At 40.1% G+C, this 21,722-nt stretch overlaps 1 pseudogene; it reads left to right on the forward strand.

Annotated features, from left to right (window-relative positions):
• The first annotated feature begins 195 nt into the window (after nucleotides 1-195).
• On the forward strand, nucleotides 196-15,261 carry LOC138646186 (NXPE family member 2-like; annotated as a pseudogene).
• Nucleotides 15,262-21,722: the final 6,461 nt, after the last annotated feature.

Below are 21,722 nucleotides of genomic sequence, written 5' to 3' on the forward strand. Positions count from 1 at the left end.
ATGCCGCTATGCTACCTATGAGCTGTCAACACTGGGACACTGGGATCACGTGGATTGAAGTCACCCTGGAAACCCGGCGTGCCACATCATTCCATCGCCTCACCGGAAGTGACTCGTCACCTCCGTCCGGCGAGCCGCAAACAAACAGGGAGCCATGGTAACGGCTACCGTGTATGTCAGCCGACTCTCGGTGGCATGGAGAGTTTCAAGTCAGAGGCTGATGGATCTGCTGTAGCGCGCTCTATTCCCGGCGTGAGAGATATGAGTTCTAAACTCATGTGAGTAGGAATAAACCAAAACTATTGGTTATAATAAACATATAAACACCTAGTAACAGTGAATAGTGCTAATCCTAATTTCATAATTATTGCTATTAACACGTACAATCAATTATCCAATTATAAAGTGAATACAAAGTGAATAATAACAATAAAATTCATTAATTAATAAATTTATGTGTACAAAATTACTACATAAATATTATCATTTACTTTATACAGATATAAATTACATATTAGTGAAATCTTCAAGTCCATAGATAACATATTAGTGAAATCATCAAGTTCTTTAATCTTCAACGTCCATCTCAGTTAGAGTGCTGTTAGTGATAGCAGCATCCATGGAGTCTAACCTTCAATTAGCATGCGGATATGAAGAGAGAATATCCCCTATTGAACAATGAAAAGAAAAATAATTAAAATATAATAAAACACAAATACTCCCTAACCCCTAAAATAGTAGCTCAAATCACCTATAAGACTCGCTACACTCATCAGGAGGGCGTTAAACTAGAAGAAGAGGGGACGGGAAGAAAAACATTAGACTTGAACAAAGAAGAACCAGGAAAACATACTCAGATGGGAGGTAAGAACATTTCTAAAACAATCCACAGCGAGGAGATTGGAACAAAACAAAATCCTCTAAACTGCATGCTCGCAAACGCCAGAAGCCTGACAAACAAGATGGAAGAACTAGAAGCAGAAATATTTACAGGTAACTTTGACATAGTGGGAATAACCGAGACATGGTTAGATGAAAGCTATGACTGGGCAGTTAACTTACAGGGTTACAGTCTGTTTAGAAAGGATCGTAAAAATCGGAGAGGAGGAGGGGTTTGTCTCTATGTAAAGTCTTGTCTAAAGTCCACTTTAATGGAGGATATTAGCAAAGGAAATGAGGATGTCGAGTCCATATGGGTCGAAATTCATGGAGGGAAAAATGGTAACAAAATTCTCATTGGGGTCTGTTACAAACCCCCAAATATAACAGAAACCATGGAAAGTCTACTTCTAAAGCAGATAGATGAAGCTGCAACCCATAATGAGGTCCTGGTTATGGGGGACTTTAACTACCCGGATATTAACTGGGAAACAGAAACCTGTGAAACCCATAAAGGCAACAGGTTTCTGCTAATAACCAAGAAAAATTATCTTTCACAATTGGTGCAGAATCCAACCAGAGGAGCAGCACTTTTAGACCTAATACTATCTAATAGACCTGACAGAATAACAAATCTGCAGGTGGTCGGGCATCTAGGAAATAGCGACCACAATATTGTACAGTTTCACCTGTCTTTCACTAGGGGGACTTGTCAGGGAGTCACAAAAACACTGAACTTTAGGAAGGCAAAGTTTGACCAGCTTAGAGATGCCCTTAATCTGGTAGACTGGGACAATATCCTCAGAAATGAGAATACAGATAATAAATGGGAAATGTTTAAGAACATCCTAAATAGGCAGTGTAAGCGGTTTATACCTTGTGGGAATAAAAGGACTAGAAATAGGAAAAACCCAATGTGGCTAAACAAAGAAGTGAGACAGGCAATTAACAGTAAAAAGAAAGCATTTGCACTACTAAAGCAGGATGGCACCATTGAAGCTCTAAAAAACTATAGGGAGAAAAATACTTTATCTAAAAAACTAATTAAAGCTGCCAAAAAGGAAACAGAGAAGCACATTGCTAAGGAGAGTAAAACTAATCCCAAACTGTTCTTCAACTATATCAATAGTAAAAGAATAAAAACTGAAAATGTAGGCCCCTTAAAAAATAGTGAGGAAAGAATGGTTGTAGATGACGAGGAAAAAGCTAACATATTAAACACCTTCTTCTCCACGGTATTCACGGTGGAAAATGAAATGCTAGGTGAAATCCCAAGAAACAATGAGAACCCTATATTAAGGGTCACCAATCTAACCCAAGAAGAGGTGCGAAACCGGCTAAATAAGATTAAAATAGATAAATCTCCGGGTCCGGATGGCATACACCCACGAGTACTAAGAGAACTAAGTAATGTAATAGATAAACCATTATTTCTTATTTTTAGGGACTCTATAGCAACAGGGTCTGTTCCGCAGGACTGGCGCATAGCAAATGTGGTGCCAATATTCAAAAAGGGCTCTAAAAGTGAACCTGGAAATTATAGGCCAGTAAGTCTAACCTCTATTGTTGGTAAAATATTTGAAGGGTTTCTGAGGGATGTTATTCTGGATTATCTCAATGAGAATAACTGTTTAACTCCATATCAGCATGGGTTTATGAGAAATCGCTCCTGTCAAACCAATCTAATCAGTTTTTATGAAGAGGTAAGCTATAGGCTGGACCACGGTGAGTCATTGGACGTGGTATATCTCGATTTTTCCAAAGCGTTTGATACCGTGCCGCACAAGAGGTTGGTACACAAAATGAGAATGCTTGGTCTGGGGGAAAATGTGTGTTAATGGGTTAGTAACTGGCTTAGTGATAGAAAGCAGAGGGTGGTTATAAATGGTATAGTCTCTAACTGGGTCGCTGTGACCAGTGGGGTACCGCAGGGGTCAGTATTGGGACCTGTTCTCTTCAACATATTCATTAATGATCTGGTAGAAGGTTTACACAGTAAAATATCGATATTTGCAGATGATACAAAACTATGTAAAGCAGTTAATACAAGAGAAGATAGTATTCTGCTACAGATGGATCTGGATAAGTTGGAAACTTGGGCTGAAAGGTGGCAGATGAGGTTTAACAATGATAAATGTAAGGTTATACACATGGGAAGAAGGAATCAATATCACCATTACACACTGAACGGGAAACCACTGGGTAAATCTGACAGGGAGAAGGACTTGGGGATCCTAGTTAATGATAAACTTACCTGGAGCAGCCAGTGCCAGGCAGCAGCTGCCAAGGCAAACAGGATCATGGGGTGCATTAAAAGAGGTCTGGATACACATGATGAGAGCATTATACTGCCTCTGTACAAATCGCTAGTTAGACCGCACATGGAGTACTGTGTCCAGTTTTGGGCACCGGTGCTCAGGAAGGATATAATGGAACTAGAGAGAGTACAAAGGAGGGCAACAAAATTAATAAAGGGGATGGGAGAACTACAATACCCAGATAGATTAGCGAAATTAGGATTATTTACTCTAGAAAAAAGACGACTGAGGGGCGATCTAATAACCATGTATAAGTATATAAGGGGACAATACAAATATCTCGCTGAGGATCTGTTTATACCAAGGAAGGTGACGGGCACAAGGGGGCATTCTTTGCGTCTGGAGGAGAGAAGGTTTTTCCACCAACATAGAAGAGGATTCTTTACTGTTAGGGCAGTGAGAATCTGGAATTGCTTGCCTGAGGAGGTGGTGATGGCGAACTCAGTCGAGGGGTTCAAGAGAGGCCTGGATGTCTTCCTGGAGCAGAACAATATTGTATCATACAATTATTAGGTTCTGTAGAAGGACGTAAATCTGGGGATTTATTATGATGGAATATAGGCTGAACTGGATGGACAAATGTCTTTTTTCGGCCTTACTAACTATGTTACTATGTTACTATGTTACCTATTCAGATCATAGGAAGGCACCAAACCCGAAACTTTCGTTGAGACCATGTGGGGCTGTAGTTCCCAATCTATAGATCCATTTGCACTCTAGCTTGATTTTTGACCAAATCCTCACCTCTAGGCCCCAATTGGGTGACATCAATACCCTTGATCATCAACTGACTCTGGATTTAGTGGTTGTCGGCAACTCCCACCAATTCTGATTATCCGTTCAGCGGTGTTGATAAAGAGACTGGTAGCCGGGTGTGTCCCTCACATCTGAGGTTTATTGGTCGATAGTTTTATATTGTTTGTTTTATATCTTAAGATGATTTAATAAAAGATGATTTTATGATCTTGTGTGGAAATTGTGCATTTCTGTTCGCTTCCTTCATGGCATATGGTGTAACGGACGGAATTAGAATGTTGTGTATCGCACATTATAATTTATTGGATCACTCTTTGCTGATAAGTGTCATCCCTTACTTTGTAAGGTGCTAAGCCCCATTGACTTAAGCTGGAAAAAAACATTCTGTAAAACTTGTTCATTCGTTCAAATCTCTGCTCATTCTGGGCTTAGGAGTCCAGTGGGCGGTCCTAATAGTGATTGACGGTCTTCTTTGTGGCAGTGTACCCATAGAGATAGCATTTTATTGCTTTAAATATCTTTTTTTTTTTTCCCATAGGCAGGCCTGTTTAGGGATTGACAATTATTTACGCATGAATGTACAGGTACAGCTGTCAATCAGTAAAGAGTAACGCCCACTGGACTCTCAAAACCAGAATGAGTAGAAGAAGAAAAAAGTTACAAGCTGTAATTAAACTTTTGCCGTAAACTACATATCGATTTGCTCGGTTCTTCCTGCTCTACAACCTGCTGTCCACAGATCTGCCGGCATGTTTAATGTGACAGGCTCCCTTTAAGGCTGTATTATAGCTCTATACAACCTACCAGATACACAGTGACATTTTATTACACCACACACATTTGAACGCCATATTACGGTAAATAAACGTCACTCCTAGAAGAGAACATCTCCATATTGCGGTGCCATACAGAGCACCATGTGGCGGCACACAGAGTGCCCATAACTTGGAGCCTCGGGGAGTTTGCTCATCTCCATACTCCTTCTTGTATGCGTCTCTGACGACGAGACCCTCTGTATTATATATTGTACAGACTGTATTATTTTAGCCGCCTTCAAGACACCAATACCAGCAATTTATGGCAGACCCGGATTGTTAACGCAATGAAAGTACAATAAGGGCAATGATTTCGTAACACAACCGCACCGAATACCAAGGAGACGCACTTCCAGGATGATGAATGACACAAGTACAATGAACCGCTCACAACTATCTTCACTAAACCTTTTTAAAACGGTCAATAAATAACCAATAATAGAAAGAAAATGCTCTGTAAAATTATCAAAAGTTCAGCGTATGGAAAAAGAAAGCAAACAGTTCTAGCGTGGAGGTGGAGCAAACCCAACCGTCTCGTTATGATTCGTCATTCTTCTATTTGAGACCTTAGAGCAGTGAGAATCGGAAGACTTAAGCCCTCCGTACACCCTCCGTACACCCTCCGTACACCCTCCGTACACCCTCCATGGCTGTTGGGCAAACCATTGTTCGCCCGTCTCTCATACAGAGGAGCGTTCTCTCGTCTGCGTGTTCCTATGTTCTCTTTGATAGGCATGTCGGGGAGAACAAAAGACTCAGTAGCCTTAAATCAGACATGCTGGACCCTTATCTACCCCCGACATCATCAGTACAGGGAACCCGGACTGTTGGCCAAACCAGTTGATATCGGCGGCTTTGGTTGACGTTGGTGCAATGTGTATGGGAGACTTTAATCTGGCCAAGAACCCTGGTGAAATGTGGCAACAAACTAATGGAAAAAAAGTTGGTAAATCTGCTGGTCCAGTATCCACAATAAAGATCTAAAGACGATGTTGAGATGTAAATAGTATTTTAATCTCGACACGTTTCAAACTTCTGAATATGTCCTTTTCAGTAGATGCATATGCGGCGCCCCAGGGTCCTGGTCGTCGCAGTGGTATTGCTTTCCTCTCGGGGAGAGTGATGCTACGTTTGGAGGCAAAGAAGGATAACTGCATCCAGGTATCACAAACATGCAACACATTTCACACTCCAGGCCACCAGGGGGAGCTTCTGCTCCTATTTATTAGGTCACTCCCCACATAGGTAAAACTGTTCGCCTGTGGGGAAAGTTAGTTAGTTGCTGGCTGAGCTCAGCTCAGTTAGTTGGTCCCTGACAGAGGCGGGATCCTGTCAGGGAATGAAGGAGAAGGACACGGAGCTGTGCATGCCCTCTGAGCTGCAGCTCCTAGGAAGAGACATCGAAGGCAGAACTGTATTGCAGCGAGCGTGAAGGGAGTAAAAGGAGAGGAAGGAAAGGAGAGGAAACAAAAAGGGGATCAGCCCTACACAGGCTGCCTTCTTCTGAGGCACAGAAGCCCGGTAGCCGGAACACCGAGGGAGTAACAACCTTTATGCTTTGCTCCAGAGACCGGCAGGACAGCTAATTTCACGTTACCTGTCCGCCCCTATATCCAGGAAGCAAGGTGGCACTGCTTAGAGGCTGGGGCATGATAGAGTGCCTATAAACTGCCTCAAGCCACCAGTCATACGGGTTTGTCCTATCCTATATGGGGGACAGAGAGAGAGACATTACATCTGTGAGGACTTTATGTGAAGCCTTAGGCAGTAAGGAACTACAATACTGCAGCGCAAGGGAAGGCTACTGATTTCCATCTGGACAAGGGGACTCTGGACTTGCCTCCAAACCGGCCGGACTCTGCCTGCCCTGTGAAATGGTGTTCTGGACTGTGGCTGCTGAAGTCTTCAGTAAAGGTAAAGAGACTGCAACCTTGTGTCCTCGTTCTTCTCTGCGCCTCTCACCATCCCCCATCTACACACCGGGAAGCCTTGGGGACATACTTCACCTGTGGGAAGGTATACCTGCACACACGACTCTAAGGAGGAAACGTTCTATATTTATTATCCCTTACAAACACTATTACAGGTAAACTACGGCATAAATAGCAATGTAACAGAAACGCATAATAGCAAATTCTTCAAATATCCCGCAGTACAATAAAGGCAATGTTGGTGTAACCTAATTGCACGAAATGCCATGGAGACACATAACCTCCAGGAAGATAAATCACACTGACACAATTCACCTCTCACAATCATCTTGACTAAACTTTAAGAAAAGAATAAAAGGATAATCAACGAAAAAATCAAAGGTCAATGTATGGAGTATACAGAACAAATAACACCGAGGTGGATGACGCATAGTACTCTCTGTATGGTCCTCAGGAGCTTAGCTTTTCTAGTACAGACCGGAGAGTAGTCCGAAGACATACTGTACACTGACCAAGCGTCCCTACCCATTACTTATGGTGAAATGTGTCCAATTCAGCAGGACCATGGCTTAGCATATAATGGTGCCCGTAAAGTATTGGAGAAAGGTTAAGGTCCACCTGATGAGTTTCTAGGAGTTGTACATTTATCTAAAGTTGAAACTATAATCAAAGAGCAAATTAAAAGTTGGGCAGTGAGGGAGTGCCGAATTGTGCATTTTCGTGCCTCTTTACCATCCACAAAGACAATGGATTGAAGAGGTAGACATCTTCGAAAAGCTGTCTATGGAGTAGATGACATTTTGATTTTACTGACTTTGTCATTAAGCTGCTTTTACATCAAGAACTTGCATGGTGACACCACTACTGACTCATAGTTCCATGTTCTAGCATTCACAGACTGTTGATACTAAGCTGTCCCAAAGGCCATAAACACCAGACTTAGGCTAGGTGAGTCTAGCCTAACGATTTCAAGGGAACTGACCATCTAACGTGCACAAAAGGTGCGGCCAACATTCTTTCGCCATACATTGGGGGTACAATGGATTGGACATGTTGAATATCCACATACTTTGTTTTCAAGAGAAATAAGCCATCACAAGAGAGAAGATCTTACCGTCCTACTTTACAGTTCATTATGCCAAGTGCCTAGTTTAATTGATCCTAAATTAGGTTTTTGGCATAGTGACAACTCTAGGACTTATCATGTTTCCATTCAACACATACAATGATAGCTACAATTTTGCATAAAATGACACTTAGAGTTTGACATCAACCCAAAATTGTTTATCGAAGAGATGATGTCCAACTTTTAACAAAAAGCCAGTCCTACGTTAGATGATATCAACACTGGGCCCAATTTCATGTCTAGGAGCTTACATTCCCAACCTTCTACTCCACGCATAAATAGACAATTGCTAAAACTGTCTATAGAGGAGAGGACATTTATTTCACTGGTAGTTTATGACACTAAATCAGTTGCATATTGGGTTTCATCAACATCAGACATAGTGGTGACACTTGGACCAACTAGCCCCATTGTATTTCTCCCTCGTAATTCCTACAGTATGCAATAGGTCAGTAGAGCAAGGTACACCCTAAACCAATTGGTCATGTCAACCACAGTCCCATGGTGTCTAAGCCTTCTTCTTCTTTCACATTTGCAGGTTTCCCTTACATACATGATCGGAAACTGTCGTGGTTCTATCAAAACGGAACAGAACGTAACAACGACTGAAATGAGTAAATTTGATCTTCAGTCAGAAATTAGTTCAGTCTTTGAAAACATTCAAAATATAATTCCAAATATTACGTTCAAAGACTTTAAGAATAGCACAAGTGGAAAGAAGAGCAAGGTGTTCATAGTCAACAAAAAGGAAAAGTACTGTCTTGGAGAAGACCTTGTGGTACAAATTGATATGTACTATCACCAGGGCATCAGGAAGACCCGTGAAGGAGACTTCATAAGATCAAGACTCTTTTCTTCTACTCTTGGTGCTACTGTGTCTGGTAGAGAGGAAGATTTTCGAATTGGATCTTACCAGATCCATTTCCCATTACAATGGGTCGATGGCGGTCAAGCCAAGGTTACACCTTCTCTCGTTCAAACTAGAACAATCAAGGTCTCATAACAGCTGTGAACTTTAGCCTAGGAACATAATTTATCTCAAAACAGCAAAATGGAGTCGAAAAGCACAAAATGGAGCCTGCTTTAATTTTTCTTAGCTTAACCCTTCACATCTCTACCTGCGGTTTCCAGTTGAAGGCAACTGAAAAGGTTTGCGAGTACAGAGATGAGCGTTAAGAAGAAGTCTTCTACTGTATCAAACCTCAGAACTTTCCATGTGAATGTCTGAATGACGTGAGGGCTGTGGACCTTCAGGTGTCCTACCGTGGACCTTCAGGTGTCCTACCTTACACCTGGCGAGAGGTCACTATTTGAAAGGTATGATCTAAAATCTTCCATCAGGTTCTGAGTGATAGCTAAAAATAAAGGGTTTTATTATGCCAATAAAATACCCATCCAAAGCCAAAGAGGTGCCTAAAATGAGTCAAGCCTAAAAGTGAGATTTGTCATGCAGGGACCTCCCAGGGCAGTCCGGGATACTGTTCACTGGGCAAATGTCATGCATATAGTCTGTCACCCAACTGATCCATGGGCCAATTTATCTTCTTGAACCCACAAAAGGATATAGATAGAACAAAGATTGAAGCCCATTTTCTAACATTGCTTAAGGCTAACATAGTAAGATAGTAACATAGTTCGTAAGGCCGAAAAAAGACATTTGTCCATCCGGTTCAGCCTATATTCCATCATCATAAATCCCCAGATCTACGTCCTTCTACAGAACCTAATAATTGTATGATACAATATTGTTCTGCTCCAGGAAGACATCCAGGCCTCTCTTGAACCCCTCGACTGAGTTCGCCATCACCACCTCCTTAGGCAAGCAATTCCAGATTCTCACTGCCCTAACAGTAAAGAATCCTCTTCTATGTTGGTGGAAAAACCTTCTCTCCTCCAGACGCAAAGAATGCCCCCTTGTGCCCGTCACCTTCCTTGGTATAAACAGATCCTCAGCGAGATATTTGTATTGTCCCCTTATATACTTATACATGGTTATTAGATCGCCCCTCAGTCGTCTTTTTTCTAGACTAAATAATCCTAATTTCGCTAATCTATCTGGGTATTGTAGTTCTCGCATCCCCTTTATTAATTTTGTTGCCCTCCTTTGTACTCTCTCTAGTTCCATTATATCCTTCCTGAGCACCGGTGCCCAAAACTGGACACAGTACTCCATGTGCGGTCTAACTAGGGATTTGTACAGAGGCAGTATAATGCTCTCATCATGTGTATCCAGACCTCTTTTAATGCACCCCATGATCCTGTTTGCCTTGGCAGCTGCTGCCTGGCACTGGCTGCTCCAGGTAAGTTTATCATTAACTAGGATCCCCAAGTCCTTCTCCCTGTCAGATTTACCCAGTGGTTTCCCATTCAGTGTGTAATGGTGATATTGATTCCTTCTCCCCATGTGTATAACCTTACATTTATCATTGTTAAACCTCATCTGCCACCTTTCAGCCCAAGTTTCCAACTTAGGCAAGATGGTCCGGATCTTCTCATAATAGAGCCTTGACCCCTTATTATCAAGATGTCCAATTTGTGACCCTCCAAATTTTGCAAAACTAAAGTTGGGCATAATCTCAGAATGTTTTTATTTCTATTTCGCAATGGTTTATTATTATTTTTGTAATAATATTGATGGAATGACTGGTATTTTAATAATTTCTTAAAGGTCTAATGTTGGAAATGGCCCAAAGTTTGGAAACCATTGTGGTTACCGATTGCAGAAGTAAGTCATTTGTTAGATTCTACTTGCTTCTAATGGAAGGCTACGTGCACACGTTGCGGATTTGCCTCAGGAATTTTTTGTGCGGATTCTGCATCTCTTGGCAGAAAACGCAGGTGCGGATCTGACGCGATTTTTGTGCGGATTTACTGCGGATTTTGTGAGGATTTACTGTGTTTTTTACCCCTGCAGATCTCTATAATGGAATGTGTACAAAAACGCTGCAGATCCGCACAAAAGAAGTGACATGCTACTTCTTTTAATCCGCAGCGTTTCCGCACTGAATTTTCCACACCATCAGCAGAGCATTTTTTTTCCTATTGATTTACATTGTACGGTAAATCACTTGCGGATCTGCAGCGTTTCCGCAAAGCAAAAAAACGGATCCGCAGGAAATCCGCAACGTGTGCACATAGCCTTAAAGTGTATTAAAGGGAATCTATCAGCAGGATTTTGCTATTTAATCTGAGAGGAACATAACAAAGAGCAAGAGAGGCTTATTTCAGGGATGTGTGTTATAGTTTCAATACAGTCAGTGTTTTATCAGCAGCAGATTATCACTGCAGGACCACATGTCATGAAGTGTTGACAGAAACAATGTATTTTTTTATCGATTGTTTAGCAAACAGAATACAGCAGTTCCAGCTCCAGCAATAGTGTTTCCTAAAGACAAATAAATACATTTGTTGCACCTGTGTGATCCGGAAATGAAATATAATCTTCCTGATTTATTAACATTACTGAGGAAATCATAGAAGAATAAAAAAGGAACACGGAGGTATAGATAGATAATAGATACCGTATATAATAGAAAGAAAATAAATAGATAATGGATAAATAGATGATAGATAATAGATAGATAGATGGATAATCGATAGATGAGAGATAGATAGATAATAGATGGATGATAGATAGATAATAGATAGATAGATAATAGATAGATAATAGATAGATAGATAGATAGATAGATAGATAGATAGATAGATAGATAGATAAATAGATAGATATAGATAGATAGATAATAGATAGATGGATAATAGATAGATAGATAGATAATAGATAGATGATAGATAATAGGTAGATGATAAATAGATGATAGATAATAGATGATAGATAATAGATAGATAGATAGATAGATAGATAGATAGATAGATAGATAGATGATAGATAATAGATAGATGATAGATTTATAATAGATAGATAGATATATAATAGATAGATAGATAGATAGATAGATATATAGATAGATAGATAGATAGATGATAGATAGATAGATAGATAGATAGATAGATAGATAGATAATAGATAGATAGATAATAGATAGATGATAGATAGATAATAGATAGATAGATAATACATAGATAGATAATAGATAGATAGATAGATAGATAGATAGATAGATAGATAATAGATAGATATATATATATAATAGATAGATAGATAGATAGATAGATAGATAGATAGATATATAATAGATAGATAGATAGATAATAGATAGATAGATATATAATAGATAGATAGATAGATAATAGATAGATAGATAATAGATAGATAGATAGATAATAGATAGATAGATATATAATAGATAGATAGATATATAATAGATAGATAGATAGATAATAGATAGATATATAATAGATAGATAGATAGATAATAGATAGATAGATATATAATAGATAGATAGATATATAATAGATAGATAGATAGATATATAATAGATAGATAGATAATAGATAGATAGATAATAGATAGATAGATAATAGATAGATAGATAGATAGATAGATAATAGATAGATAGATGATAGATATATAGACAGATAGATAATAGATAGATAATAGATAGATAGATAGATAATAGATAGATAGATAGATAATAGATAGATAGATGATAGATATATAGACAGATAGATAATAGATAGATAATAGATAGATAGATGATAGATAGATAGATAGATAGATAGATAATAGATAGATAGATAGATAGATAGATATATAATAGATAGATAGATAGATAGATAGATAGATAGATAGATGATAGATATATAGATAGATAGATAGATAGATGATAGATAGATAGATAGATAGATAGATAGATAGATAATAGATAGATAGATAATAGATAGATGATAGATAGATAATAGATAGATAGATAATACATAGATAGATAATAGATAGATAGATAGATAATAGATAGATATATATATATAATAGATAGATAGATAGATAGATAGATATATAATAGATAGATAGATAATAGATAGATAGATAGATAGATAGATAGATAGATAATAGATAGATAGATAGATAGATAGATAATAGATAGATAGATAGATAGATAGATAGATAGATAGATAGATAATAGATAGATAGATAGATAGATAGATAGATAGATAATAGATAGATAGATAGATAATAGATAGATAGATAATACATAGATAGATAATAGATAGATAGATAGATAGATAGATAGATAATAGATAGATAGATATATAATAGATAGATAGATAGATATATAATAGATAGATAGATAGATAATAGATAGATAGATAGATAATAGATAGATAGATAGATAATAGATAGATAGATAGATAGATAGATAGATAGATAGATAGATAATAGATAGATAGATAGATAGATGATAGATATATAGACAGATAGATAATAGATAGATAGATAATAGATAGATAGATAATACATAGATAGATAATAGATAGATAGATAGATATATAATAGATAGATAGATATATAATAGATAGATAGATAGATAGATAGATAATAGATAGATAGATAGATAATAGATAGATAGATAGATAGATAGATAGATAGATAGATAGATAGATAGATAGATAGATAATAGATAGATAGATATATAATAGATAGATAGATAGATATATAATAGATAGATAGATAGATAATAGATAGATAGATAGATAGATAGATAGATAGATAATAGATAGATAGATAGATAATAGATAGATAGATAGATAGATAGATAATAGATAGATAGATAGATAGATAGATAGATAGATAGATGATAGATATATAGACAGATAGATAATAGATAGATAATAGATAGATAGATAATACATAGATAGATAATAGATAGATAGATATATAATAGATAGATAGATATATAATAGATAGATAGATAGATAGATAGATAGATAGATAGATAGATAGATAGATAGATAATAGATAGATAGATAGATAGATAATAGATAGATAGATAGATAGATAATAGATAGATAGATGATAGATATATAGACAGATAGATAATAGATAGATAATAGATAGATAGATAGATAATAGATAGATAGATAGATAATAGATAGATAGATGATAGATATATAGACAGATAGATAATAGATAGATAATAGATAGATAGATGATAGATAGATAGATAGATAGATAGATAGATAGATAGATAGATAGATAATAGATGGATAGATAGATAGATAGATAGATAGATAATAGATAGATAGATAGATAGATAGATAGATAGATAGATAATAGATAGATAGATAGATAGATAGATAGATAGATAATAGAGGGAATTAAGAGTAATAAGTGTTGTCCATGTCTCGTTCTCTCCTCAGTAAATGTGAGCTATGATGTGCTCTAGAGTCTAGACCACCAGGGATCCTATCATGAACTATTTTACTGCCTCATCTCACCAGGTTTCTATGACCGTGCCAAGTGAATGTTATCCTTCCTACCTCCTTAGCCCTATACCACCAGGGCTCTGTGCTCTAGCCCAGCAGTTCTTAGAATTAATCTATTCTATTTTCCTTCCCTCACCCAGCAGTGTGGTTATTATGCACTAGGATGTTATTATTAATAATTTGCTGCCCTATTCTACCTTATCTCTGCTTTATTTCAGCAGATGTCATCATTAACCTCTCCTGTGTCCTAGCCCACCAGGGCTCTGTGCCCCAACCCAGCCAATATTATCATTAATCTATTTTACACATTAGCCCACCAGGGATCTCTGCCTTAGCTTAGTAGAAATGATGAGCTGTGCCCCACCAGGGATCTCTGCCCCAGCCCACCTGGACCTCAGATGTCATTTTAACTCACCTTCAAAACCTTTTCAAAAGCAGAACATGTAAAATAGCAAAAAGATAAAAATGTACATCCCTCTCTTATCTTTTGTCGCTCAGTAGTGAAATATTTTCTTTACCATGAGGGAGGATGGAGCTCATGGGAGAAGAAGACACTTGAGGCTTTGAACATGGATGAGGACATCTATGTCTCCTACAAAAGGCACGGCTTCCCTCTCGAGAGGTTCATGTTCTACTACTTCAAGGAGGACATGTACACCAGCCGTCAGATTGACCAGCGTGGTGGAGGGAAGGACGCCGTCTTCATTATTACCATGGGCCAACATTTTAGACAGTTTCCACTTACACTCTTCATCAGACGAGCCATCAACATACGTAGAGCCGTGGAGGATCTGTTTCCATGAAGCCAAGATACCAAGGTCATCAACATCAAAACCGAAAACACCAGAGAAGGCAGCGCTCCTCAAGAAAGGATTGGTGACTTCCATGGTTATACCCAGTATCTGGTGCTTAGGGAAGTCTTCCAAGGGACCGATGTGGGCTTTGTGAGCGCCTGGGACAAGACGGTAACCGCCTCCACCGAGTCTGTTCATCCTCCGCGATCTACTTTTGAGAGTATAATGAGTTTGAATTTTTCGTTTGCTTGTCAGTAAAAAAAAAATTTTTCTAGACCAGTGGGTTGTTCTTGTGCCTCAGGTTGCGATGGAGATGGGTTCTCATCCTTATGGAACCATAGCCATCAAGATGGCACCGAGGAAGACACGTCTGTGGAGCCATGTTGGTCGGTGCTTTAGTTCTTGCTCATGCCAGCATTTGATATGCTAAGATTTTCAGTAGAGAGGGGATAGTAAATACAGGGGCTTCTCACAAAATGAGAATATCATCAAAAAGTTCATTTATTTCAGTTCTTCAATACAAAAAGTGAATCTCATATATCCTATAGAGTCATTATACACAGAGTGTTCTATTGCACGTGTTTATTTCTGTTAATGTTGATGATTATGGCTTACAGCCAATGAAAACCCAAAATAAATTATCTCAGTAAATTAGGATAATTAACAAAAAACACCTGCCAAGGTTTCCTAAGCATTTATAAAGGTCCCTTAGTCTGTTTCAGTAGCTCCACAATCATGGAGAAGACTGCTGACTGACAGATGTCCGGAAGGCAGTCACTGACACACTCCACAAGGAAGGTAAACACACTAGGCCCAGCACTATATACATGCACCCCAATACACCAAGCCAACAAAAGGGGCCTGCCTGCATCCTGCAAAAAATGATAACAAGTGTATTGGTGGCGTCTGTGGGGTGCATGTACAGTACAGACCAAAAGTTTGGACACCTTCTCATTTAAAGATTTTTCTGTATTTTCATGACTATGGAAATTGTACATTCACACTGAAGGCATCAAAACTATGAATTAACACATGTGGAATTAGATACTTAACAAAAAAGGGGGGAAACAACTGAAATTATGTCTTATATTCTAGGTTCTTCAAAGTAGCCACCTTTTGCTTTGATGACTGCTTTGCACACTCTTGGCATTCTCTTGATGAGCTTCAAGAGGTAGTCACCAGGAATGGTCTTCCAGCAATCATGAAGGAGTTCCCAGAGATGCTTAGCACTTGTTGGCCCTTTTGCCTGCACGCTGCGGTCCAGCTCACCCCAAACCATCTCGATTGGGTTCAGGTCTGGTGACTGTGGAGGCCAGGTCATCTGGCGTAGCCCCCATCACTCTCCTTCTTGGTCAAATAGCCCTTACACAGCCTGGAGGTGTGTTTGGGGTCATTGTCCTGTTGAAAAATAAATGATGGTCCAACTAAACGCAAACCGGATGGAATAGCATGCCGCTGCAAGATGCTGTGGTAGCCATGCTGGTTCAGTATGCCTTCAGTTTTGAATAAATCCCCAACAATGTCACCAGCAAAGCCCCCCCCACACATCACACCTCCTCCTCCATGCTTCACGGTGGGAACCAGGCATGTAGAGTCCATCCGTTCACCTTTTCTGCGTCGCACAAAGACACGGTGGTTGGAACCAAAGATCTCAAATTTGGACTCATCAGACCAAAGCACAGATTTCCACTGGTCTAATGTCCATTCCTTGTGTTCTTTAGCCCAAACAAGTCTCTTCTGCTTGTTGCCTGTCCTTAGCAGTGGTTTCCTGGCCGCTATTTTACCATGAAGGCCTGCTGCACAAAGTCTCCTCTTAACAGTTGTTGTAGAGATGTGTCTGCTGCTAGATCTCTGTGTGGCATTGACCTGGTCTCTAATCTGAGCTGCTGTTAACCTGCGATTTCTGAGGTTGGTGACTCGGATAAACTTATCCTCAGAAGCAGAGGTGACTCTTGGTCTTCCTTTCCTGGGGCGGTCCTCATGTGAGCCAGTTTCTTTGTAGCGAATGATGGTTTTTGCCACTGCACTTGGGGACACTTTCAAAGTTTGCCCAATTTTTCGGACTGACTGACCTTTATTTCTTAAAGTAATGATGGCCACTCGTTTTTCTTTACTTAGCTGCTTTTTTCTTGCCATAATACAAATTCTAACAGTCTATTCAGTAGGACTATCAGCTGTGTATCCACCAGACTTCTGCACAACACAGCTGATGGTCCCAACCCCATTTATAAGGCAAGAAATCCCACTTATTAAACCTGATAGGGCACACCTGAGAAGTGAAAACCATTCCCGGTGACTACCTCTTGAATCCCATCAAGAGAATGCCAAGAGTGTGCAAAGCAGTCATCAAAGCAAAAGTTGGCTACTTTGAAGAACCTAGACTATAAGACATAGTTTCAGTTGTTCACACTTTTTTGTTAAGTATATAATTCCACATGTGTTAATTCATAGTTTTGATGCCTTCAGTGTGAATTTACAATTTTCATAGTCATGAAAATACAGAAAAATCTTTAAATGAGAAGGTGTGTCCAAACTTTTGGTCTGTACTGTATATAGTGTTGGGCAGCCCACCTCAGAATATTATGGGCGTCATTAATAGACTGTAAGCCGGACACTTTGTATCACACATACCTGCGTGACTGGCGTCCTACACAAACCTCATTTGTGTGCATTTTTTTCTACTAGGCAGCCAGCCCCTCCATTATCTGGTAGGTGTGTGGGTGGCTGTTTCCACCAGTAGTTTGCACCTGTGCTGCCCCCTGCCTTTATTAGTGGGGCTGCTGCATCCTGCTAGTGCATTTGTCATCTGACAGGTTTTGGCAGGGCTGAATCCTTATGGTATGTGCCTATAATAATGTCTTCCACCCTGGGCCCTTCCTATAATAATGTCTTCCATCCTGGCCCCTTCCTATAATAATGTCCTCCATCCTGGCCCATTCCTATAATAATGTATTCCATCCTGGCCCCTTCCTATAATAATGTCTTCCATCCTGGCCCCTTCCTATAATAATGTCCTCCATCCTGGCCCATTCCTATAATAATGTCTTCCATCCTGGCCCATTCCTATAATAATGTCTTCCATCCTGAGCCCCTTCCTGGTATAATGTCCCTCATCCTAAGCCTCTTCCTATAGTAATGTCCTCTATTCTGACCCCTTACTGTAATATTGTCTCCCCATTCTGGTCCCCACCAGTAATTTCCCGTTCTTCTTCAACACATTTAAAAAAAACCCCAAAGAATTCTTTTTATGCTCCTCTGCTCCCGTGACGCGCGCCGTCCTACTCCTAGAGCCAGCAGTTGACTTCGGCTTGCCTGGCAAGCCAACATCAACTGCTAGCCTCTGATTGGCTGGCGTCATGTATTGCAGAATGGGAAGCCATTGGGTTTCTTTGCGTTTTTGCTTAATCTGAGACTCGGACGCACATCCAGCTGAATTAGGTGCTGGTATCGACGAGCCACACTTCTTCACGGAGGATCGTTGAGCCCCTGAATGCAGCATACAACACTCGTATTGTCCACCCAAAAACCAACCATTTGAAGCTGTTCCGCCAATATCTCAGAAGCAAAAATGGTCGCAAAAAATTCAAGAAGCATTAAATTTCCGCAATGGCCAAAATCCAGCCTCCCCACCCACAGCGTTCCTTTTGGAACAGCACCGAACCCAACCGAGCCTGACGCACCTGTGGACGATTGAATCTCCTGACGTAAGACCTCTGATGACGACCAACAAATCTGACCACTAAGGAAATCCTTCCAAACTTTTAGATCACCTTTTAATTCAAGCATTAATCGAATGTTGTGTTCAGGTTTTCAGACAGCGACAAACTTTGGAAACAAAATCCAAAGAGCCTTCAGTCTTTGTGTTTTGAAACAGGAACCCGGAAGGTTGAATTTGTGATAGAAAGGTCTCACGTAGAAAACCAAGTTGACCGTTACCGCCAGGGGCTACAGGAAGTCATCCACATAGTGAATAAAACAACGAAAACCAGTTTCTCAAGAAAAATACTAAACAACTCAAAGAAATGGAACGAGATTGAGCCTTCCATAGGCAAACAGGTGTCACAATAGTACAAGCAGTCATCCGGAAAACCCAGGAGGTGATGCTTGAGTAGCCCGATCTACTCCACAAACGGTCACCTCCTCAACACTCCTTAGTGTCAGGTTAATACGGCTCCGAGGGACGTCCCAGAGTCAGCCGTTATATCGTGATACAAGTGAGATTCCATGAAATAAGTAAAACCATTGTAGACTAGAAAAGTCACGGTCTCTCGGAGTACTGTCACCACATCTACCCGCACGTCTGTGGACAGATTAGCAGTGATAACGGTCAGGGTGGACTGGAAGGAGCCAAAACCCGGATTCAATGGCTGATTTATGTGGTGGTGCAAAAGCTCTATCAAAAGAAACATGAACATCTTTTGAGATGCCATCGTTTACAGAAGAACCTTTAGGGAATGGAAGATAATCAGTCTAAATTTGCCTACCTCTTTCTTTGCCACCACCCCAAAGGTCCAAACCCAGAAACCCACAAATTGTAAAAAGACAATGTCCTCTAATACGACCTAAACCCCCTCTTTTTTTCATAGCTGATGATGTTAGCGAAAACTAGAGACTCGGACAAAAAAAAGGTTAAAAACCCCAAACTGAGAACCAAAATGTAGCTGTCTACACAACATTGGGATACCGATCTAGCCAGTGGTCCACCACGTTCACGCTCAACGAGACCTTTCTCCTCCATGGCCCACTACGGTTTCCATACTGGCTCACGACTTTCGCTGCTTTTTTTGTTTAAACTTACACCATGCGGCTCATCATAAGGCACAAGTCCACTTGCTTTGGAGGTGGTAATAGCCCCTTTACTTCTTGGGCCTCTGTTCGGTTGCACCAATGGTGTGCTTTCCCCTGCCGGAACCTAAAGTTGGGGCTAATGAAGAAGGTGGAGGTTCCATCCCTACCAGGGTTGACATGCTATAACCCGGAGCAGTGGCTTTGGACTTGCCCCATGCCACCGTGAAGAAGATAAACTTGGTGATGGTCTGTTGGGTGTGAAGCACGCCAGGAAGCAAGTGCACTGATCGGTCCACCGGCTCTTGGATGGAGAGCTTGCGCCATGGACTGAGCGAGCTCTTAAATCCCAGACTGCAGACAAGTAAGGAGGTCTTCACTCTTCTCCTGCACCTTGGATCATATTGCAGCAATCAGAGCAGCTTCGTCTGCCGTACCTGAGGGTGTGGAAGCAGTCAGGCTCCGTCCGAGGCAACCGGTGAAGAGGAAGAGACAGAGAACAATATAATATCCGACAACCAGCAGCGCTCAATGTCAATCAGCAGCTGCGAAAGCAGACAAAATATTAGGGCGTATAAAAAGATAGGTAAATTCCTGGGATCTCAGTGTATTATTACCTCTCTATAAATCCACATCTTGAATATCGGATCTATTTTTGGGGTAACACCTTCTTAAAAGGATATTGGGAAGGTGTAGAGTTGGCGGCTTAATCATTAGATGGGATGGAAGTTGGGCTTGTTTAGCTCAGAGGACTGGAACATGATTTATTTCTTCCATGGACTGGGGGACATTCATAACCTGTGGAGGAAAGGAGATTCCGGCAGATGAATAGGAAAGGGTTCTTTACAGTTAGAGCAGTCAGGCTGTGGAATGCCCGATCACAGGTGGTAGGAATGGCAGATACTATGTCGTACTTGTTTTTTTTACCTGATTTCCTGCCCCTCTTTGTCTACACTCCTTCCGGTTGAGGCAGGTAAGAAAAAGGCGTGAAGAAAAAAACCAAGGAAAACAAAGTATAATAAAGAACAAAAAGAAGAATTGTATTGATTGCTTTCTTTACAACAGGATGTTTCTGATACAAAGCTCCAAATCCCCTACAGTGACATAGAGATAACAATGTAAGTACATCCCATCACCACTAGAGGGAGCTCACTGCATATTGTATATAGATAGAACTCACTAATAATCCGGAGTCCGGAAATCAGAGATCCTGGGGGTTTTGGGGGGCAAAACGGAGACCTATTAATATAAGATGGCACCACTGAGAAGGAAGGAGCCACGGTGTCAACCCTCGCTGCACATCTGATTGGCCATAAAGGCTAAGACGTGGTGATAAAGGGACATTTATCCATTGATAGGGGCATCTGTCTTATTGTCAGGCAGGTCTGATTCTTCTTAAAGAGATCGGCTCTGTATGGAGTCTTTCTTGCAATGATTCATGGGAAAATGGTATGCAAATTACTTCTCTTGCAAAATTAAGGCAAAACTCGATGCTGCCACCTAGTGGAGATAGCTATTAAAACAGGCGTATGTAGAGGAGTCATGTTGCAGGGCTCTGACTCTCCACTAGGTGGCAGTAGATTTCTTTTAGTGTAATGGAGAGCGAGCTGTATAGGATCCCTATAAAGAAGTCCTATAATGTCCCCGGCGACCCCGCTCCACCTCTGGTTACCTCTTGTGTGTAAATCCTTGGACTTATGTGGCGGCGCCTCCCAGAGGAATGTCCAGAGGAATGGCAGCGATGTCATCGCCGATCGTAAGTCTTCGCTACTATGCGGCTGAGTCCAGTGTTCGCTGCGTTTAATGGGTTGATAGGAAAAAATGCCATTAATCCAGAATCTGATGATCCAGAATTATATCCTGACTCTATGGGAATTGCCCACACCATTCTCTCCGATGGGTCACAGAAAAATGTCAACTTCCAGATTAAAGTT

The sequence above is a fragment of the Ranitomeya imitator genome, chromosome 7, assembly GCF_032444005.1.
Source record: "Ranitomeya imitator isolate aRanImi1 chromosome 7, aRanImi1.pri, whole genome shotgun sequence".
Taxonomy (NCBI): Eukaryota; Metazoa; Chordata; class Amphibia; order Anura; family Dendrobatidae; genus Ranitomeya; species Ranitomeya imitator.